The 24,570-nt window shown below is 38.3% G+C and overlaps 1 long non-coding RNA gene across 1 annotated transcript; it reads right to left on the bottom strand.

Annotated features, from left to right (window-relative positions):
• Positions 1-2,138: 2,138 nt before the first annotated feature.
• LOC118818141 lies at positions 2,139-24,550 on the bottom strand. Its single transcript, XR_005008064.1, has 3 exons — positions 24,437-24,550; positions 3,484-3,619; positions 2,139-3,342 (listed from the first exon to the last, which is right to left on the bottom strand). It is a non-coding gene; the product is annotated as an uncharacterized LOC118818141 (long non-coding RNA).
• Positions 24,551-24,570: the final 20 nt, after the last annotated feature.

Below are 24,570 nucleotides of genomic sequence, written 5' to 3'. Positions count from 1 at the left end.
ACATGCTCAGCCTGACTGATATTCACGATGACAGAGTGTTCACTGGTCGGAGAGAGACTCTGAAAACATGGTGGAAACAGCATGGTTTGGTGGACTCATATATCCATGCTTCAAAGGTGTGGAAGTTGGAGGATCTTTCTCACAACTACAAATAAACACAAATAAGCTCACTAGCTACATAACCTCATTTGTAAAATGTCCCGTACAAAGCTGAGCATCAGACAAATACTGTAATGTGGGCTATTTCATCAAGAAATTCAAATGAGTCACAGGTCTGGCCTATGCTCGGCTTGATTTCCAAACTCACCAAAGAACACAGCAAAACAAAAGAACAGGCACACACTCACTGCTGGCTCCCACTCCCCAAACTGTTAGCTGGCTAGGCTAAAAACTCAAGTCATGAGATAAGAAGGTAGACATGCATGTAAGCCATCCAGTCATTTCCTTTGTCCTAATGAAACGACAGGGTTTTATTGTCACAAATGACTTTTTTTTTTTGTTTTTATTGGCAGAGCATTTGATTTTTGGATGCAAAGATTATTTCAAGAAATATAACAAAAACGTTTCTAAATAAATAAATAAACCACCTACTCCAGCTCATGAGGTGTTTATTATAGAAGCTGAGAAACTTGCGTCAGAAAGAGAAAGAGAGATGATTGGATTCTAGCAGATCTAAAAGGAGACCAAATAACACTATGATTTTCTCCTATTACACAGTGAAAGAACTGATCGAGAGCAGAGAGACCAGGATTTAGGATGGAAAACTGCTTAGAGAATTGATAAACAACTTGATTTTCATTATTACTGCAGAATTAGGATGCAGTTTCTCATTGGTGAACATTTAGATTGTTAAGCTCTGATCTACTGTAACTGTTCTGTTAACGTTTTAGTACGCAGTAGTGATTTTGTTGGCTATAGAACAAAACCTCTGCAGTGGAAGCTGAGTGTGATAGTGCACCACCACAGTCAGAGTGAATCAAAGCCACCTCAGGCACTGAGGTGTTTCAGATGAGGTATAAATTATGTGGAGCTGCAGCAGCTCGACTTCTTTACATAGCCAGTGAACCTGAATCAGAGATGTGCCAGACTCTCTACTCCAGCAGTGTGAAGATGTGTCTGGTAAGCAAATATCCAGCTATTTCTGAAAGTGCATCTACTGTAAAACCTCATATAGTTTGACAAACTATTATTGAGTAATGACACATTCCTGTCATTTCTCTGCACAGTTCAGTGCTGCTCTGAGATGCAGTGTGATAATTGGAGTGACAGTACTTCCATCAGCAGCAACTGTTGGAACAGTTTGTCTCCGTCGCAGCAGGGTGTTCCCATCACAGATAGATATGCACAGTGGGACGCTGACCTGGGCCACAGCTTTTTCTGAGGCAGAGAGAAGATCAAAATGGAAAGTGTTCATGGAGCATCTTCAGAGGAAAATGATATGTTGTCTGCTGCTGGGCGGAGAAGAGATCTAGTACACCTCAGATGGGGAGGATCATTTTAGCAGTTCCTGGTTGTGCGAAAGTACAAAGACAGTAATAACAGTTATAACACAAGTCTGTGTGTGTATGTTTGTGTAGTCAAGTGTAGTCAGACCAACATCATTTTGTCTTGATGTCGGGGTGAGGTGGACATTGTTCTTAAGATCAGTATATATACAAAGTATATATAGTGTTCAGAAGTCTGAGACCACTTCTAGGCCAAATCTAGGCTTGTTTTCTGTTAGTCCTACACATTAACAATAGAATAAGTTTTAGAATTATGAAAAAAAAACTGAAACAAAGAAAAATTACTATAAATAAAAAGAAGAAGAAACCTTCAAGGTTGTGCAACATAGGTGACATTTGGGGGTGGAGGTGGGGGCAAGGACAGGAATTTGTCCCTACTAAAAATGTATGTATGTCAACAGTTATTAATGACATTCATTTCTTTTATGTTGCTTATATGCTTGTGGTTAACAATTATTAAGCTTTAATTTATTGTAATGTTATATAGCATTTTTACTGGCAAAAACTGCTGAGATAAACAGTTTTGAACAGTTTATGTGACTGCCTAAGACTTTGCATAGATATAGTTATTCTTTTTGACAAAAAACTTGATTACTCCATTTTTATTTTCCTTAAATTAATTAAGCACTTTATTTACACCATTAACAAATACTAACTGGCATTTGTATTATTTGAAAATGTGAGGATGAATGGGCCAAAAACATTCCGTACATCAATGTACATTTTTTTATTCTTCTGACAATTTACCGTAATACTTTATTTGAGTGATCATTTGTAGATGAGTAATAAACACTTAACAGTTTATCAGTAACACATCAACAACATATCTGTGAAGTAACAGTAGTGAAGCATCTCAATATATTGAGGTAAATATATTAAGATATACTGTTGATACATTACTTACATTAGTATTATTGATGTGAATTAATTACACTTTATATGATAATTCTACTATGCAACACCTAACCTTATGCAAAACCTAACCCTCACTCTGGCCCTAATCCTAACACTAACCTTAACCTCACCCTAAAACCTAATCCTACCCCTTATTCTGGCCCTAATGCTAACCCTAAACTTAACCTAATCCAGTTAAGCTCCAGTTACCAAATGGTGTCAGAAGTGTGTCTATAACAACTTGTTGAGGATGTTGAGATGGTCTGTATTAAACCTGTTATGTGTTCAGTGACCTTCCAGGTTAACATCCACAGATATAAACTTAGACACTCCAAATAAAGTGAAAAACAACTGAATTCAGCAGAATATGAAAAAAATTCTGCAGTTAATTAAAAGTCTCTCAATAATCTACTGGACGTATTCACTGCTGCTACACCATTGATATGTTGTTGATATGTAACTTGAGAGTCTGTTGAGTGTTGATTTCATGTACAAAGGACCAGTCAAAATAAAGTGTCACCAATTTACCATTTTGGAAATACAAGGTTTTGCTCCAACATTGATGATATCAGTATAAGTTAAACCCAGACAAAACAGCCCAGTATATACGTGAGCAAACCTGCATAGTATGAGTGCACTTTCCTGTGTGCTTACAGCTTCTTGTGCTGTGTGCAGTTACAGTGTACAGCTTGGCTTCCTAGAATGCGCCTTGCATTTAGCACATATAAACAATGTTTAGAATGTCAGTCACGTGACAAGCATTCGGAAACATTCATGAAAGTATGTTTAGGTTGTGCCACCAGGTGTTCTTCCTGAGAGATGATAAGTGCCAATTGGAATTCTCAGCACATTTCCACACACCGCGCTCAAAAGCTTCAAATAATCCTCTCTCTTCTGAATGATCCGAGTCAAACTGCACGCAGAGTAGGCTTGTGCACGAAGTCTGGAAATTACACCGAGAAGAAAAAGGCAGCTTTCGTTGGAATTTTGTGTATCTGTGCATGTATGAAGAAGTATTGTTCACACATTAGCTTTCAGAAATCCATTCTGCTGTACAGTATGTAGGATAGACAGAACAGCATACCTGTTTCTTTCATCTCACATTGGTCTCAGGGTGTTCACAGGGAGATAGTCTGTGTGAGGGTGAGAGAGGAGGGTTTCTTTTTCCTCCCACAACGCCTGGCTCCCCAAAGAAGGAAATCCAGGAGGCTGGGGCATGACTGGAAGAATGAGATTAGAATAAAACAAGACAAAAACTTCTCTTATACAGTGAAACTCAATGCCCTCTTAGGCTGCCCATTTTACGGTACCCTGCCATTCAGTCAGCCTCCCTCTGTTACTGCTAGGTGCCATTCAATACAATACGTAGTACAATGCAGTCCAGTGTTGAAACGAGAGGGAGCATCTAGAAGTCGGGATTAAAGAGAATGACTCAGTAAGGCTGTGAGGATCGTCTTCCTTTCAACGGTCCAAATTAAATCTGATGACTCGAAGCAGCACAACACAAAGATGCCATATTTAAAGTAAAATATCATATGTTGCAATTCTTCATCATTTCTTCTTCCCCTTTTCCCTCTACCTTCTTATATTTGACTATACACAGTTCTGTGCAAAAGTTAGAGACCACCTTTTATTTGTCTGATTTCCAGTCTAAACAGCCATTCAATATCAGTTATTCATTTTTCAGGAGATATTTCTGATGATATTACATACAAAATAATTCACTTGCTTAAGGAAGGGGAAAGTCTAAGGAAAAATAAGTGAAAAAACAATACAACCACAAAAAATATAAAAGGATATAGAAAAAAATTAAACTCCAAAAACATGCAAGACCTGGTAGACCGCCAAAACTGTCACCATCACATAAGCAGTATTTAAAGGAATTCAAGCTCCACTCTTGCTCCGCATCTAAAAAAAGTCCACAGGTGTTTCTGTCCATCCTTCCACTGTGAGTAGTCAATGTTTTGGGTCTAAAAGGATAAGTACCTGTCAAAAAGTCAAAAAGAAAAACATTTGCAAATCTAGACATCAGCATCACTGAATGTGTTTGGGATTTCTCGGTTCACATGAAGCAGAAAATGCAACCAACTACTAAGACTGAACTTTGGAGGTGTGGAAAAACATCCTAGCAGAAGCCTCCTAAAAAAGTATAGAAACTGCAATAAATATAATTTTATATGTATTTTTTCGAGGAATCTATGTATTTTCTGTTAAATACATGTTTTCTGCTTTTTTCTTGACATTGAAAAATGAATAACTTTTTGACTTGAAATTAAATAAAGGAAGGGTGATCTCTGACTGTTGCACAGTTCTGTAATAGTCTGAATTCACTGAACACTGAGAATTCTGTCTTGATATAGTAAGATGTCAATGAGCTCTAAGGTGAAACGAGGGAAACGGCATCAATAAAGGGAAATTTTATCACAGTCATCTTGCTTAAAAAAGGAAGATATTCCATTTTCGTCAGTGCATAAAACTACGGTGGAGAATATAAAACGGTCTTTAAGCGCTACTAATCTTCCTTTATCAGCCATAAACACCACATGCACAGACCATAACCATGGCATTTCTGATAATTTGGCCTTTTTCCTTTAATTTCATACTCATTTAATCTTGGCCTTTCAAGGCATAAACTCTATCCATGGAAATTTTTATTTATTTGTTGTCTATTAAGCATTGCTAAACATTCTCACGCTGCTCTAAAAGCATGAGAGAAAACTAAGGAGGAAGAGAGATGTCTTCCCATTTTCCTAATTTAGACACTGCAAGGTGATCCTCTGCTAGACCCCGTTCTTGCAGCAGGCTTTGGTCTGGACAGGCCGCGCTTAAAATAACAATGATGCTCTAAATGCGTCCAAGCTCAGTTCTGTTAAAGGCTTGGTGCATTTCTAGAAATAGGAAACATCAGACTGTCTCAGAATAAGATGTTTGTTCCCGTGAGGCTGATTAAAGATGCAGAAGCTTTTAGTCATTCCTGAAGCCCCTCTCTAATGGACATGGCTATGCTCTAATGAAAGCTCTGAACTGTAGAACCTTCATGTAAGATCCTCTCATCTTTTCCTCTCAGCTATTATAAGGCATTGCACAAATGTTGCTCAATGAGAACAGTGAGCGTGGCTCATTACCATGACTACTAATGGGCCTTCTGAATGCTCTTTGTGAAGCTTGTGTTGCTATTTCCGAGACTGTACTGATATGAGGCCAAACCTTTCTGGCCAATGATGCCTTAGAAATTCACAGAATTTTTGTCATAGTGCATGACTTACATTACCTATATTGTGCTAACATAGAACATATTAGTTAACATTGTTTCTGTATTTTCATGTGCATTTATAAACATTGTGTGACAGCTGCACATCAATTTCTTACTTGCATATGCAGAGCCAACTGTAGTACTTAAATGGCATTTAACAGCAAAATAAAACCAAAACAAACCCTTATCTTTAAAGAAGCACTGTACAATTCTGGAGAACGACTGTTGATGTTTGAACTCAACAGCAAAAACAAACACACCCTTCCGTTTAGTGATCTGTCAGAAACTCCACCCCACAAATTCGTGGACACACATCGTCAAGGCCAACACACCTTTTTAGATCTTTGTGGCCATAAAACCCTTTTCAAACCTTACACACAAATACCATGATATAACCTTAGAGTGAACAACGACACAGCAAGTATTGTAGCTAACGTCAGCTCGGTAGTGAGTTAGCAAACTGTTGCTATGGACAGTTGTTAGTGTTAGTGAAGCTAATCAGTTGCTATCATAAACATTCACAAAGAAGACAAAACAATACTGACCTATTGATTCTGTGAAACAACTAAAATGAGTTAATGTTACCTGCCTGTCCAGCAGGAGCACCCTCCTCATCCCTTTTCATGCATTTGAACTCTCACTGAAGCTTAAGTCAGCTTCTTGTTCAAATTTTCTCGTTCCACCTTAAATTGTGAACGCACGCTGTGTGGGCGGTCACTGGGGAGGGCAAAACAAAACATAGGGTGGGCCGACATGTTCACAGGGTGGGACTAACATGCACACGCGGCCGTTCCAGCTATGAAAACAAAAAACAGAGAAGCTCAGATTACAGTACACACAGAGGGGGCGTGACTTCATTCTCTGCTCAGGACGCAATTACTCCAATATGTTTGTACAGATAGAATAGTTGTTTGCTGCTATATTAATATGTAAAATGTCAAACATAACAGCTTTAAGTTTTTTCTCCTTATTTCTTTTTTTCCTTTTTTCTCCCTCACTCGAGCATCTTCAACAACAGGCAAGGTCTTAACCCTTTAATGTCCTGCTCAACCATTTGGTAGAGCACATTTTGAGTCACTATATATGCCACAAAGTGCCATCTTGACCGTTTGGTGGACATGAATATTTTAAAAGTTGTGGGGTCAAAAAAACAAAAACAAAAAAAACACCAATTGCTTTTATTATTGCCCCAAACAAATAAAAAATACAAACAAATTCCATTGCTTTTTTCTTGATGAGGACATTGAAGAGTTAAGCAGACCCATTTGTTGCTTATTAGGTAAAGCCAGCTCTGTGCTTGTATTTTGTATGATGTCTATGCAATTCTAGTGTTTCTGAAATGCAGCCTATTTGCCATAGTGCCATAGTGCCATAGAATCTCATACAAATAACATTCTTTGAACACCCATAGACTGAATACCATTCTGGCACAGTACAGGTATTATTTCATAGTTGTAACTTTTCTTCCATATGGTTTTTATAGATTTATAGGACTCTCTCACTACCCAGGTATCAAAAAGCAAACCTCATGTATGGTTACTAAGAACTTACCCTGACACTACATGGAGACTTGCTTCAAAATTCAATTTTACCTGTCAGTCAGAGGCTGCTTGCTGTATAATCACCTCGCACAACTGTCCTTATGGAGAAGTGGCCCTTTAGCTTCACCCAGGTCTCTGCTCTCCTGGTAAATAAACTTACTATTCTGCTTGTTTGCAGCTCATTACCTCCAGTGTCAGGTGTCAAGCAGAGTGAAGGTATCATCAACTGTGACCTTTATTCAAGGGGTCATCAACTGTGGGTAAGTGAGTACTGAGCTGCAGTTAGTGTTAGGCACTTCAATGAGCAAACACACAGAGAATATGAATAGGCCTCCACCTTCCTGCCAGATGTGCACCAATTGTGTAGAAGAACCAGTTCACTTGGGTGAGTTTAGAGATATAATTAACAGTATAGGGGGACATACCCACTTACACAGCTTCTAGTTTAGGTAATACTTTATTTGGAGTGGTCCTTAACAGATTATCAGTAACACATCAACAACTTATTAGTGAAGTAGCAGTAGTGAAGCATCTGAATACATTGTAGTAAATATCTTGTAGATGTACTTTTGATACATTACTTACATTAAGTAGATTTTTTAGTAGTAATGTTAATTTGTTACTGCCATTACCAAAGATCTAACCTTACCCAACTTTACCCAAAACCTAACCCTAACCCTGGTCCTAATCCTAACCTCAACCCGAAACCTAATCCTGACCCTCATGTTTTTGACATGTTACTGAGAGTCTGTTGAGTGTTTGTTTCATTTAAAAGGACCATTCAAAATAAAGTGTCACTGAAGTTTACTCTAAAAAATAAAGGTTCTTAAATGGTTCTTGGCCTGGACATGCGGTACTTATAAGATATAAGATAATTGTATTGCGCAAAGTAGAGGGAAGTCAAAGGAAAATAAGCAAAAAGAAACAGGAGTTTCCCAAACGCTTCCAAAAAATATTAAAAGATTCAGATAAAATTGGACTACTACTACTATTGGACTAGAACACCTGTAGATGAGTAATAGAGTCTTAACAGATTATCAGTAACACATCAACAACATATCAGTGAAGTTGCAGTAGTGAAGCACCTGAATACATTTAAGTAAATATCTTGTAGATGTACTTTTGATACATTACTTACATTAAGTAGAATTTATTAGTAGTATTGTTCATTTCATCTGTGTGAGAGAGAAGAAAATCAAGCTCCAGTCTTGCTTCATATACTTAAAAATCCACAAGTGTTTCTGTCCATCCTTCCACCATGAGGAGACAACTCAACACTATAAGTCTGAAAGAATGTGCAGCTGTCAAGAAGTTGACCAGAAAATGCAAATCAAAGAAGCTACTGTGTTCTTAGAACAAAGAACTGGCCACCCCAGAATCCAGACCTCAACATCATTGAATGTGAGATTACTTGGCTTGTGAGAAGCATAAAATGCAACCAACTTGTAAGACTGAACTTTGGAGGTGGAAAATATCCCTGCAGATTTCTTTGAAAAACGGAGAGCAAGTTTTCTTGAAAACAATGGATGCTGTAATGATAGCAAAAAGTTGGCACTGCAACTACCAAAAATAATGTAATTATATTTAGTTGTTGATGCTTCTGTGTAAAGCGGCAGTTCTATAAACTTTAAAAAAGGCTCTTCACATTTTTACATCATTTACCAAATTGTTTCATTAAAAAACAGTCCATCTTTGGGAAATAAAAAGTAGTCAGTCTATAGCGTTGCTTTGAAGAACCTTTGTTGGGACCTTTTTCATTTTAACAATGTGCTGTTGCTTCAGAGAAAATCTGTTTACTGTTGAAAAAAAAATTAGATAAAATAATTTTCCAAATATTCCCAACCTTCTCCATCAAAGCTGTGTTCCAAACATCATTCATTATTCATTCAGAGTAAATAAACCTGACCATACGTTTCCCCAAGATCTGTGATGTTTTTGATGCTTATTCATTTTAAATCATTCCTCCATATTCCATTCCAAATTGAAAGGCAAACAAATGATAATTGAAGCATATCTCTCAGTCCTTCCCCAGCACCCCCCTCCCCCCTCCCTAAACCATGTTAATTCATACAACATGTCAAGAAGCGAGGCATGGTTGTGATAACATTATTAGGAGGATTGTTTGTGAGGGTGTCTTATTCAATTAATTCAGTTCAGCTGAGTTATCCACTGTGGAAGTATGAATGAATGATTGACTCTCCAGACACCCATGGGAGAAAGACTAATTGAAGACATTTTAAAGCCTTATCTATTTTTAATTCCGTGTGTCTCCCCCTGTTTATGAAAAGTCACTTGCTGCTGTAGCTGCAGCCGCTGCACGTAATGTGTTTGCTGATGACTCATTCCGTTCTATCCAATTTCCTCACATAATTATCAATAAATGTGTTGAAAAATCTTGCCGAAGTGAAGGAAGAGAAAAGACGTGCACCTCAGCAAGCTGTTATCCTGCATTAAGGTCTGTGTAGAATACTATATTATTCCTCATTCATAATAGCAGATGGAATGATGACTGCTGTCATTGCTATTACCCCTCATTTTGCATCATTTTCAGAAGTGAAATTCAGCAAATGCCACACTGAGGGGAGCCCACAGCAGTAAGTTGTGGCAAGACTTGTGTCCAGCATAGTAATGACAGTATTCTAAGTACATTTCTTCTCAAGTAGTTTATTTGATGGCCTGCAGCTATAAGTGCCCCCCTTCCAAAGAGGCCACTTTAGCTCAGATGATGGCTCCACAGCCAGGCATAACAGGATGGAGTTTTAAGTAAATAGATGGGATGATAAAAACACTGTGGTGTGCAATGACTGCACGATTATTTTAGTCAACCCCTTGGTTTAACTTTAGGCTTATTATTCATTTTAATCTTGAAGCTCACTGTTATTTTATTAGTACTATTAATTATTCAGTCCTAGTTTGTAAGACATGTAGTCCTCAAGTAAGGAACTGAAGTGTGGATTCACCTATGGATCTTTACACTGCATTTACATTGCAGTGGAGCAAAGCAATATTCATTCTGCCTTCCATTGATTTTTTATGAGCACCGGCAGCAGTCGTGTGTAAAAGATTGTGAGAGCAGCAATGGAGCGCAGCGTAAAGAGTGACATAAAGTTGAACATTTCTGAACGTTTTGCAGAAACAATGTGAATTTCACAGGGCGGCTAATCACATTGTCGAGAAGACAGAGGAGAATTAGGTGGGAGATTGTTATATCAATTGATTGCTTTACCCAGGTTTTCTCTCAGTTTGTCCATGGCCCACCCACTAGCTAGGTCTTACCACATCTTTTTCTGATGCTAATCCTACCCACAGTGCCAACTCTACCTATGAAGCGACATAAGCAGCTGCTTAGGGCCCTGTGGCTTCCAGAAGGCCCCTAGGAATGTCTGGGTTATTGTAACATTATATTGCCTAAGATGCTCGAGTGAGAGGAAAAAGAGCAACCGGTTAATCATGTCTAAAACACTAGATTTTGTTTTTTTTTTTTTTTTTTGGTGTCTTTTTTGTTTGTTCATAGTTGGACAACAAGAATAAGTGGATCTGGTGTCTGTCTAACAAAGTCAGTTAAACTACCCAAAGGTTTTCTGAGGATTTCAGCTTCATAAACAGTCATAGTTAACTTCTTTTACAACATCAGTTAACAACTTTATCTGTTAACTCAGGTTTAAAAACTTAGGCTGTGAAAATTTTGTATGTGTGCATACTAGGGGTGAGCAATATGAACTCCTTTATATTGCTGTATTTTTTTACTATTCTGATGACAATGATATGATGTCATGCTATAAAAAAGTGAAAACATTTATAATAGTACAGGGAAAATAACAAGAACAAAATACTACCATAATAATGGCATAATAATGTATGATAATAATAATAACAACAACAACTCAAAGTACTCTTCATTGTGTAAATACTACCAAATACTCTAGTAGTTTGAAACTGACCCAAATATGTCCAAACATAAACATCTGAAACAGCATGTAAAAAAACAACATATTTATTAAAATAAGAGTATATTTGGGAAGTAGTCCAAACAAAGACACTGTGTGATTTTATTTGCACTTGCACTTCTATTGCAACTTACATTGTAACCCCAAACAAGCATACGATCATGAGCAAATGAACTAGGTATAAATGTATGTCATTTAGCTTGTGGTAGTCATTATTTTTAGGCAGCCCCTAATTTTGCAGTACATCAGCAAAGCATGAGACTGATCACAGGCCTACCCAATCAATTTTGAATTGTTTTCTGTGAGTGCTGTGATTGTATGATGGCCAATAAAATCATTACACTCTCTGCCAAGCTCAGTCTTGTTTTCCTCAGCTCTCCAATCAGTAGCAAATGTGGTCTGCAAATTTGGCACTTACAGTGCTCTTTCACCACAAAATCTGAAACGGGCTTTGTGAAATGTCAATGCAAACATCTATTTCAGAGTCATTAAAGGTAAGGCATAAATGGTCCATACATATTTTTCATGCCTGCTATGGCAGTGTAATTCAGCCTAGTTTGCTGTGCTGTTTTTACTGCATCGTACATCTCAGCTGTCTGATTTTTACTTGGTTATGCAGTCTTAATTGGGCAAAAATTGTCCATGTGATGAGTGGATACATGCTTTATAGTTAAGGGTGTTGCAGTGTTGGTTGGGTTTATGTGAATCTAATATTCTTGTTGATATGTGCACAGTGTGGCTATTGTTTTGTAGCACCATGGGGCAGAAGTACTGAATTAGGTAGGGTGATGACCACACTGCTTTCAGAAAAAATGTGATAGCCAGATGTTGCAGGGTGGTTGCAAATTGTATCTACAAAGTTGTCCCACTCATTTTTTCATAGGTCTACTCAAAAATGTATTTCTGCCTACGCCACTGATTCATCAGAGGATGGAGTTAGCCTATACCTTCTAATATTCTAATAATTCTTCTTGACAACACTCTCAAAAGGAGCCAGTGGTTGACAAGGTTTGCAATTTTTTTAGCCATAATGGAAATACAGCCTTATATTATAAGGAGTTAAAGCAGGGGTTGGCATGCCTCGGTTTTAATTGTTCTTGACTGTGCCGCTCCAGCATGGACGAGCTGTCAATAGATTTAGATGATGCTCAGAACTGTAAAACAACTTTGACTTTCTGTCTTTCCACTAACTCTGGAGACAGGGTTGGCTGCGCTAATTGTTGTTTGCTGATCATGCAAACAAATTGGCCTTTAAATAGGAGAGGTGGCCTCAGTGACACCCAATTTCCACATAATTACCATTGCAGATTAATTGGATGTCTTGTTAAATGTAACCTCTAAATGTTAGGATCTAGTCGCAGACCAATTAATGTGTGCAGGGGGATGAGTGGGGGGAGAGAGACAGAGATAGAGACAGACATGGAGCAGGTTGGCTTGTGCCAGTAGCGTGCTCAGCATGGTAGACAGTGTCCCTGCGGAAGAGACAGCCATGTCAAAGTGACAGAATGAACTGAGAGACGTGTGAGGATGTGAGGACATTTTAATCTCTATGGAGACATCCCCTGCTGCCGAGTCTCTGCACATTAGAGATGTTACAGAGGAGTGAATGACTTCAGGTCAGCGCTTGTCAAGGATTTAGACTTTTCGGAATTACACGCAGTAACAAATGTGAAATCTTTAAACCTGCCTATCTTTCAAAACACAAACTCCCCAGGGTAAAAAAAATAGGCAGAGATGTAATTGCAGACTTCTTTTCTGGCTAGCTGAATTCTGAATCAGTCTGAGATAAAGTGCTCAGCTGTCAAGTGGAATTATAATGAAGCTGAGAAGGTGGTTCCACGTTTCAGCTCTTTACAGAGACACAGCAGAATAGAAAATGCTTGTCATTCAGATTAAGGTGGAGAGATCAGCGGAAAAACGTAAATCCAATCCAAGAGAAATAGTCTGTTTGAGCATGTTTAATGGCTGGAAATTACTCTCCCATTCAATAAAGTCATTCTAATACTTTGACATTCAAGTGGAAAAATGCTAGCATTAAAAAATGCTGTTTACAACTGTACTTATTATCATTTAAGTACCTATGACATCTAATAACAATAAGTACATGTGATCAGACCTCATCCTGTTTTTCAGACATTACTTAAGCATATAGTCTTAAAAACAAAGGTTCCAAAGAGAGTTTGAATTTGCATGATGCCATCCAGGGCGGCACGGTGGCGCAGTGGGTAGCGCTGTCGCCTCACAGCAAGAATGGCCTGGGTTCGATTCCCGGCTGGGTGACCAGGGTCACTTCTGTGTGGAGTTTGCCTGTTCTCCCCGTGTCTGCGTGGGTTTCCTCCGGGTACTCCGGTTTCCTCCCACAGTCCAAAAACATGCAGTCAGGTCAATTGGACGTGCTAAATTGCCCCTAGGTGTGAGTGTGTGTGTGGATGTATATGTCTGTTTGTCTGCCCTGCGATGGACTGGCGACCTGTCCAGGGTGTATCCTGCCTTCCGCCCGATGACAGCTGGGATAGGCTCCAGTACCCCACCGCGACCCAGAAGGATAAGCGGTTTAGATGATGGATGGATGGATGATGCCATCCAAAATCACTTTTGATTCCCTAAATGAACTTTCAATCGATGATTCTTTAGAAAGCCACTTTTTGGAAATGTGATGTATGAGTGTGAAACCTTTTAAAGATTTTGTTTTCTTTTTATAAACCTTTTCCTAAACCTTCTAAGGATGACGGTAACCATAGCTATTCCTACCACTTAACCTTCTCTTCTCCATTAATTACAAAATGTCTCAGTTTTCATATGCAAAGTTTATAGTATAACAAAGCCAAAAAAAGATTTTTTCTCCATTGTAGCACACTATTGCATACTAAATCATTAATGATGAACTGCCAGTTTGGATGAACATAATGTACATTTTCAATTCTCCAGCTGGTCTCTCTTACAGCATGAAATGAAGCCTGATGGACACACCCATCTGTATGTATTTTTTGCCACAGAGTGTTTATATACAGTATGTACAGTGACAAACTATAGATCATTTTATCAAACTGGGTTCAAAGTCAGAGTTGAAAACACATTAAAGGATAAAAGTCCTTCTGCTTTGAAGAACCTTATTCCATAATAAATTATTAAAATAAATGACTCCATTCCATTTTTTCACCACCAATATAATAATAATTATATTATAGTTTCTGAACTTTACCAAATGTTTCGGTAGTGAATGTTTCATGACTCAAAGTGCTTGCCAGTAATTGACTGGCAAACACAGCTTTGAACAGTTGTACACACATAAAATCAATATTTTTCATTAAAATTCTAAACGGTTTACTTAATTGCAGAAAAAGTGTGTTTTGGTAGTGGCGTGGCTAAAATAAGGCTCTGCCTACAGACTGAAAAGCTTGTGTTTCGGTAGTGATTTTGAAACATGGGACAGAATTTTTTGAATAATTTTTTTTTTGTTTTTGTTTTTTGTTTTTTTTTAAAATTCAACTCAAGATCCCCCTAAATCTTTCAACGTCACTGTAAAGGTAATCACAAACATCTTTTAAAACACAACATTGAAGAAAAATCAAGAAAGCATTCACATTATTTTCATAAATTGTAATTTAAGGTGTTTAGAGCCGTAGTTTGAACCAATTCAGTACAATGATCCACATGGAACTTGCCTCTCAAAAAAGATGATTCTTCAAGGGTTCTTTAGTAAAGAAAATGGTCTGTATAAAACCATGAACACTTTGCATGATCTCCATCAATCTGGCAAACATTTTCATGATGCATAGAACCCTTTAATCATCTATATGGAACCATGAACAATCAAGTGTTCATGTTTCAATATAGAACCATTTTTTTTTTACTAAAGAACCTTTGAAGAGCCATCTTTTTTAAGTGTGTAGAGCTAGGTCTCCCGTTCAAGCCAGAAGAGGATAATGCTGATTTCTGAAAGAACCCTTACTGGATTTCAAATGGTATGTTTAAACTAACACTGGGGCACATTAACATTTTTTGGCCTTTCTAGATGAAGCACGGACAGTACAGAATCATTACATCACGTGTGTAGAAAAGTTTAGCACCTTTACATTGAACAGCAGTTTGTAAAACCTTTAAAAGTTTCTTTATATTTTTCAATTTATTTATTTATTTTTTTAAATGTGGTGTGACATTGCTCAAAGAATGCTTTGTGGCACCTTTATTTTTAAGAGTTTAGTCACGGTCTCAAATACAGTGCCAGTGGTCCATCACTACTGGTAATGTTTTCTGAAAACCAGCCTATAATTTCTCAAGGAAAGCAAGTGAGAAAATTCCTAATGGAATTATCGGTTGAAGTTGTATGTAAGGAGATTTTGAACATATCATGTTCATATATCATGTGCAATAGGGTACTACTGTGTAGAATCTGTGGCCCATAAAACCACCAAAGGCCAGCAGAGATTAACGAGTGAAGAATTTACTGGATCATTCCTCTCTGGATGCCCTATTTTGTACCGTGCTTGAGTGGGTAAAAAAGAGAAACCACAGACAATAGGCCTTCGTGCAGTGAGCACCAGAATTCATAATTACAAACTATTATCCAATACCACCCAAAGGAGCCTGGCCCAGTGTTATGCACTGTGAAACATAGCAGGTTTTAAAATATTGCAGTGTTCCATGCCTCCAGATAGAAACTGGAGAATCTCATCTTTTTCTTTTCACTATGCTGATGCTGGTTGAATGTGGTAGTAAACAGATGCGTTTTGCTTAACTGTAAGCATTAACATATATTAAAACATGAACATCTGTTGATGCGTGCCACATGCTACATCCCACTCGCTGAATCAAACAACATTTTCACATCACTCCCGCTAGCGCTGATGCAATGTCAACTTCTGTCTGTCAAGGTAAATTAATCCAGATTTAATTAGCATGCCTCTGTTGAATTCAACATGAATTTTCCTAACATGCCCTGATGTTCCCAGGGTGGGTAGTGTGCCATATGCCTGTTAACTGGGTAATTCTCCTCTCAGCGCTCAGAATATAAACTACGGAGGAGACTCCTTGTCCCCCTGAAGCCCGTGGGGTAGAGCACGGGAAAGTGCAGCCTTAATTAAAGATGATTTGAGGTGGGAGAGGGAGCCGCTGGGGCTGCGGTGAAGTGTGAGTGTGTGCAGTGCGAGTGTGTGCTCCAGTGGCGGGCTCACTGTGACAGTCTGGAAAGGTGAGATGAGAGAATGGGGGGCATGCAAGCTGTGCAGAAGAAGAGGAGAAATCCAACATGTGTCCTTTCTGCTTTTCACAAAGCAAGGAGGGAAAACTGCTCACAGAAGAGTGTACATGCAAGCCCAAGTTGGGACAGTACGTGAACACTATGTCAACCTTATTTATTTTTTTATTTTTTTGTAAACATACTCTCGTTCTGAAAGTGATGCCTGCAACACATTCCAAAAAAAGTTGGGACAGAGGCACTTTAAAGCTAGCAACATTGTTAAATGCTCAGAAAATATTTTAAAAGGGGTGATGTAATCATGCTTGGGTGTAAATGGAGTATCCAGGAAAGGCTTATTTTTTTTGAGAAAGGATGGGTCAAGGCTCACTGCTCTGGTAAAAAAAAGTCATCAGCATGTAGTCCAACTATTTAAGAACAACATTTCTCAATAAGTATTTGCAAGGACATGAGTAATTTCATCAGTTGAAGTCATATGTTAAAATCATCCAGAAACGCTGCCGACTTCTTTGGTCTCAAGTTAATTTAAAATGGTCTGATGCACAGTGGAAATGTGTATTGTGGTTTGACGAGTCAACCTTTCAGATTGTTGATGCAAATAATGGACATTATGTTTGTTGATTGATCCAGATTGTTGCCAGTTGTTCAAAAGTCAGGGTTTGTCATGGTACGGGGGTGTATTAGTGGTTAACTTACACATCTGTGAAAGTACCAATAAAGCTGAAAGATATATATATATATATACACACTTTGGAGCAACATATGCTGCCTTTCAGACACCATCTTTTTCAGGGATGTCCATGATTATTTCAACATGACAATGCTGAGCAACATTCTGCATGTGTTAAAACAGTGTGGCTGTGTAATCAGACAGTGTGGGTGCTAGACGGGCCTGTCTGTCTCCTACGGAAACATGTGACACCATTATTAAGTGCTTAATATGACAACAAAGCTCCATATGTTTGCACAGCTGAAGACTTGTATAACTGAAGAAAAAAATCAGCAATCAGTAATTTTTTGGCAATGTCATTTCCATAATATACAATTTCAATTCTCCTGTTGGTCTGTCTTGGTCAGCAAAAAATGTAGCTTGATGGACACACCCATTTATATGCATTTCTTCCAACAGAGAGTTTATATATAGTATATCTACATTGGAAAACTGTGGGAATAATATCTGGAGTCATATTATAGAAACATCCTAACAAATTTTATAGTTTTTTTACCCAATTAATGACTTTGGAACCTTTGACACACTTTTCATGGCATGCTATTGTTCAATTAAGTCAATTTCTATTGTTTGGCTTTTTTTTTTTTACAAACCCTGAACACTCAATTGATCATAAAAATAATTGGCAGATTAATCTATCACCCGTGTGCGTAAGTATTGAGCACAGTTGTGAATGGTCCTAATGGCCGCTGGGCAGTTCCTTTGTGGATGCCTGTAAGAACTTTATCCTTTATCCTCTGGCATCAGCCTCATTAAAAGTAATTATTTCACGAATTCTAACAGCTGGAAGCAGCAGTGTGCCACACACAGTGGTTTGAATTAATAACACATCACTACACACTGAAAGTGTCATTAATGATACACCAAACAAACAAGATCAAATATCAGAAATATGCAGGTTGAAATACCTGGTGTATTCTGCAATTATAGTCTTGAATAAGTCATGTTCCTGAGCTGTAATAGTGAAATGATGAAAATGTTTTGGTGTATAGTGCCTTCATGATAGAACTTCTACGACAGAGGTTCGAATTCAAAGATTCAGCAAAATGGTTTTACTTGAAGATGTTTCAAAGCTGCATGAGCTCATGCTTCTTTAGAAAAACTTGCTGAACGACATGTATCAGTATTCAAAGCTTTGTGTCTGATGTTTATTTATCAGACAGTTCATCTTACAAAGACAGCTGATAAGCCCACTGTGTGGACTGAACACAGCTGCAAGCATTAAATAATACACAAGTGTGGACGATGGTGTAGAACAGAAATCTGGTCCACAAATAAGATATGTACATGGAACCTACAAAACTGTTTACTAACATGCTGCTACCATGCTGGTGTCATTGCTGTGCTGATTATGGTCCACCACCTGAATAACATCTGGAGCCATGTTACAGAAACATCCTGACTCTTTTTAAATAATGTAATAATTCCATACATAATTGTCTAACTTTAGGATAACTTTAGGTTTTTTGCACATATGACATTATTTTTTGCATACATGTAAAATGTATTATGATATTAAAAAAGAACACGATTACTTGCCATTTCATGTCACATGATCTCACATTATTTACATGTGTTTACTTGTACTTGATGGTTTTCGATAACACTTGTGAAAAATGTGTGACTCTTCTTTAAGCGATGTTAGCGCTAAGCTAACGGTGATGCACATGAACATATTTTAGGCATTCTAGATTAAACACAGACAGCTTGAAAAAGACAATCCATGTTTTATTTGAACCATATCTCATTTATTGTTTCTATGCTAACGCTGGTTGAATGTTTTAGTAAACAGTTAATCATAAGCATTAACATATAGTAGAACATGAGCATCTGTTGATGCACGTGCCATGTCACATCCAATTTACTTAATCAAAAAACATTTTCACATCACTCCCACCAGCACTAATGCAATGTCAACTGCTGTCTGCCAAGGTAAATTATCCAGATATACCTTGACAGACAAGGTTAAAATATATTTAACCTTGTATGTAACAGTTTCACAGTGATTCTTTCAGTAAAGATTACTGGTTTAGAGCTCCCACTATTTTCCATTTCTTACAACTGACTGAAACATGGTTCATATTCAGTCAGTGATGTATCTAGGACTTCCAGAAGACCTAGAGTGATGTTTTTTTCCCCCTCATAATATTGGTCCCACCTATTGTTAATCAAAACGTGACTGGTTGATTCCTCTATCAGTTCCTAATTACGTTGGTTGTTAATCTAACAGCCTTCTGCCCAGCTCCTGAAGTCCTAACCAATGGGAGAGCTCACTTGGATGTATCTACCTAGATACCACAGAGAACAAAAAATCTGAGAGGATCATTTTCTGTTGGCTGGTTCAAGAATTTATACTTTTTTTTCTAGTCAAAACTTAACAATCATATAAGCGTATTACAATCATATAAGCATATTACCACAAAACCTGCAGAATTTAAACACAACAAACATGATGGTTCAATTGAATAAAAATTAATTCAACATTCTAGACATGTATGTTTCAGTTCTAGAAGGCTCTGATGGTTCACCACTGGAAAGTAGGCTGGTTAAGCTGGACTTTTGAAATTACAAACTGAAATTGTGGAGCAGTGATGACCCCAATATACAATAGGGGAGGGCTTTGTTATGTTTTAACAATGGAAGCTTTGACTATAACTTTTTTTAACTACATTTCCATGTTTACATTTTGCAAGTTGCAGGGTAACTGACAGAACAATTGATTATCAACCTTGAGTTAGGATTTCTCAGCTTGAGATAAGGTGTAAGATAAGATTTCATTTCTAAATTTGCCATTTTAGGTCTTAAGTTAAGACTAAACATAAGACGTTTTTATTATATGGCCTCTGGTGGTCCTACCCCTTACAGAAAACCCTTACAGAAAATGTACACTTGAATTTCACATGCAAATAAGACCTCTTTTTTCACACATTTGATAAAAATGAAAAAATGTGTGGAAAAAAAATGTGTGATCACATATGAAAGAACATCTGATTATGTGAAAAAAACATGCAATCACAAGTTCCATTTAAGGTAACATTGTGTCTCATGGTCACATATTATTCACATGATATTGCATGTGTTTCTTTGTAAACACATGGTTTTTTAGACACTTCACAGGTGAAATACATGTGACTTTTTGTGTGGATATTGGTCCCTTACAAAGAGATGTTTGTCCCCTTATTGAGGGATGGCATAGATGGGAGCTGATAAATTGTACAGAAGTAGCTAAAGTCAGTAACTGTAAACCTAGGAATTGTACCTCTGTGGTAGGTGTACATATTAAAATGGCGAATGAGTGTAGGTATAGAGCAGGTGTACCCAAAAATAAATTCATTGTAAATGTTTTCACTCTTACTCTTAACATAGTACTGTGGGCATATAAAAATAGCCTGCTCTCAGCAGGTTTTGGTAAATTATTGCAGCTATGATGTCTCATGCTATGGGTAAACCCCCCTCTCCCCTTGTCCAGCGCTGTCAACATATGAAAACGTTCCCTCTTTCCTTTACTACCTACGCAATCACTCCAGTCCCAACTCCACCATAAGTATGGTTTATTTGTGTGGATTTGAGCATAACTGGCATTGTCACAGCCAAGCATGCCAGTGTGCCTCACTTTCTCTTTTCTCAGTCTCACTATATATGAGTAAAATAATAAAGTGCTTCCCCGGCTGAGCAGATGTGATTGATGTCTTTTATCACTCTTGGCGTGTACCGCTGTCACCAGGCCCATATGAGTGGAAATGGAGCGAGGAGCGCCACTATCAGCCCATTACACCAGCCCCTCGTTACCTGGGCAACCACGCTATGTGTCACTCAGTCCTTGCCGTCCTGGTGCGTGTGTGTATGTGAGATATTACAGCTAATGAGAAGACACATTGTTTGTCTTGACTTTAAACCGCGAGTGCAACCCCTAAGAGGAGCAACAAGGCTGTAAAAAGCATAAGATGTATGTATCACACAAACACAGGTCAGCCTGATATACCACTGGATTTCTGTCCTAGTGATTTATTAGGTCATCAAAAGGTTGATGTTAAGGGCTTTCAGAGTTTAGAAGGCCATTAAAGGGCTATTATAGTCTCTTTTTCCGCAGCATTACCAATAATGGCTGTGATGAGCTGAAATATTGAGCTACTTGTGGAGAAAGAGTCTCTTTCGTCCTCACTCCTCTTTGCATGACATTACCCAAGCTGTCACACTCGTCCCAGCCTGCCAACCTCCTCCCCCACCAGGCCACAGGGCTGAGTGGGGGGGTCAAGCAGAAAGAGCAGTTTCCAGGTTTTCGGTCTTTGAGAAGACTCAAAGACCACTTGTGATCGTTTTGAGGTCGGAATGAAATGAGCTTTGATAAAGACATACATCATGTGACAGTAACTCAAGAGATGACAGAATCACAAGGACCACCTCAGGGTAGCTGACATTATAGTGATGAGAATGCTTTTATGATTGCAGAAGATGTATTGGAGCAGAGTCATTGTCACTATTGACTGCTGTCTCTCAAATGTCCACTTTGTGAAAGACGTATAACTCTTTCATTTCAGCAGCCGTTCTTGTCTGTTAATGGCTGGTATCTATGCTGAGTGTAGCTTCTTTTAAATGTACTCACTGTGGAAAATGTATACTGAAGTGACGTTTGATCTAGTCATGTTTGATCTTGTTCAGGATGCATTTGATGCACTATAGAGCCTCATGTTAAGAGGAGCAACCAACATAATAAAGCTCCTTTCTGTGGACATACAGAAGCACTTATCCTTTCTAACATAATACCACCTACAGCATTAAGTATATGTCTGAACCTGACAAATATTTCAGCTAAAGACGAGGCAAACCAATCCACAAGCATTTTACATGAAAGAAAGGTGGAAACTGTTTCGTATGCCTTGCAATATTGTTGTGGACCACAACGGAGACAGTGACGCACACTTTTCTACAATTATGCACAGTTTTTACTGGTTATTGTTTAGGCTAGTTCAGGAGTAGGCCTGTGCAATAAAGCAGTGTACAGTGACTGGACATTGGCAATGATTGACAATTAACCTGATGATGAATCTTCAAAGTTGATCATTGCCCTGTTGGAAAAGAGACTTAGAGCAGGGATGTCATAGAACCTTTTTACTGGAACAAATGTTGCCATGTTCAACTATAATAATAGGTAAAAGGCAATTCATAAGCCACAGAGTTTTCCATTTTAACCTTGACTGGTTGGCTAGACTACGTGACACAGACATTATGACTGGGCAAATTCACTACTGACACTGCAAGCCCCATAATGCCCCTGCACCTTTTTAACACTTCCATCAAGTCAAGCAGCTTTTACACTATTGTGGCAAATGCGCTCAGCCCTGTAGCTGTTAGCATTTGTTGTCAATACAGTGCTAGCAGCAGGTGGGCATATAGGCAATACTTAACAGCATAGATATACATACAAATGCAAAGTTAATAGCAGAGCATCAGTGTAATGCTAACACTTATGTTAAAGCTAACCACTAGTAGCCTACCGGAAACACGTTAGATCACATTATTTAGGTTAGCAACTCTTATATTTAGTCCAACCTAATTTAATATATAACGAACATTATTTACAATTATAAAGGCTGTTGTGCTATTAACTGAGAAGTTTGTGTTGATGAATTAACAATGGAAAAAAACATCATTACACAATTACAGTTTGTCTCAAACTAATCTGAACAGGGATAAGGAGTGGAAGGAGAAGCACAGAGAAGGAGTGGACCTTCATAAAACATTTCTGAAAATGACTTGGCAGACAAATAAGTATCTCAGGATCCACATCAGCACTTTGGCACAAAAAGAGCTTTCTGTTTTTCATACAGACAGCTCTGCACCCTGACTGGCAAGAGGTTGGACTGGGCCCATTAAAGGCCACCGCACACCAGACATGTTGCATTGTGTGGGGCAGGGTCACGTGGCAGAGCACTGCTATAGAATGCTGGCAAGAAGACCTGGTAAACATCAAGTTCAGGTCCTGTTTTATTTTAAATGAAATAAAACTTTTCATCATTTATCACACTTGGCATCAGTTTACTACTCCTTTACGAACTCACTGTTCCAGAGCTAAAAATATGAGGTGAAAAAAGATGAGAGTGATGTTAGCTGAGGTAACATACCATTAACTAGCATTTGCCCATTTATCTACAGGACTCACTGCCTTTATCTGTGTAAATGTTAAGTCACGGGTGACCTACTGTGGCTTTCTGTGGTCTCAATATAACCTAAATTTAATCTAGTTATGGCAAAATACTGAGTGGGGCACTGTGATGGGTTGAGAATTTTTAGACCCTGCACAGAGCTTCCAGTTTGCGGTGGTCTTTTTGTGTGCCCCACTATAACCAGCAGTCTAAAAAGGCCCCGAAATAGAGAGGACACTTTTAATTTAAGAGATTTGCTAAAAATGAATAAAAATATTAAATTGTATGTACATGTAATACCCTTTTACGGTTAAAACATTGGATTTGCACAAGACAGTAATATGTTATTAAGCTACAGTACAGCATACGTATATATGGTATACACACACACACACACACACACACACACACACACACACACACACACATAGTTTCGGACTCAAACTTTTTATGTGGTTCAGGTTCAGACAAAATTCTGTCAGGCTCAGGTTGGGTTTAAACTCGATGCTGTGGGTCAGCTTGGGTCAGCCTTGGACAGAAAGTTATTGGGCTGTATTTGAGCATGTTTACTTCTGAATCTTGGCACCTGTTCAGAGCACTGTGAAATGGTAACAATCCATGTATATTATAAATGGATGGATTGTGAAAACCTCCACTATTCCTCCTTAAGTGGCACAAGGAACATCTCTCACTTAGAAATAAGACAATACAGTTCCAGCTTTATGTTTCTTGTCTTTCCATTTATGAAACAGAGCGCAATACATATGACAGTTATGTTCTGAAAATGAAATTAAATCAAAACTGAATCATAGTAAACAAGATGAGTATAGCAGAAGAAGAGAGAGATATTGGATTTGTCGGATTTGTTGCCAAGTGAAGCAGCTTACCCTCCAAAAATAACCGAATGCAAACACAACCCTCAGTGCACAAACATGTTTTTATTTGCTTGTGTTCGGGTTGGATGGAGTTTGCTAATTCGGCATTGATTGGGGTTTACGGTCAATGAATTATGAGTTTATAAAAATGTTCGGACGTGACCTTTTCCCGACACATTCTGGAGCTCTGCCACCCAAGCTGGCTGGAGTCAGGCCTGCTGTTTAATTCCCTCTGGACAAGCCACTGTTGAATCTGCTCTCTTTGTACTGTGGTGCATTGGGGGTTGGGGGGTGGGGGGATTCTGTAGACACAATATTATGCTGTCATCATAAAAATAAAGTAGTGCTCACCTTAGGTCAACTCTGAAGGAAAAGAGTTGATTCAGCAGAGTCAAACAGAGCAGACTAAAATACAGCAAGGCGTCACATTGTGGCTTTGTCCTTAGTCTCGAGGGGAAATGTAGTGTGAAAGAGGGTTTGTCCTC

This window comes from Colossoma macropomum, unplaced genomic scaffold, assembly GCF_904425465.1.
Source record: "Colossoma macropomum unplaced genomic scaffold, Colossoma_macropomum, whole genome shotgun sequence".
NCBI lineage: Eukaryota > Metazoa > Chordata > Actinopteri > Characiformes > Serrasalmidae > Colossoma > Colossoma macropomum.
Note: the sequence above shows the minus strand (reverse complement) of the source record. Positions and strands in the feature narration are given on the sequence as shown.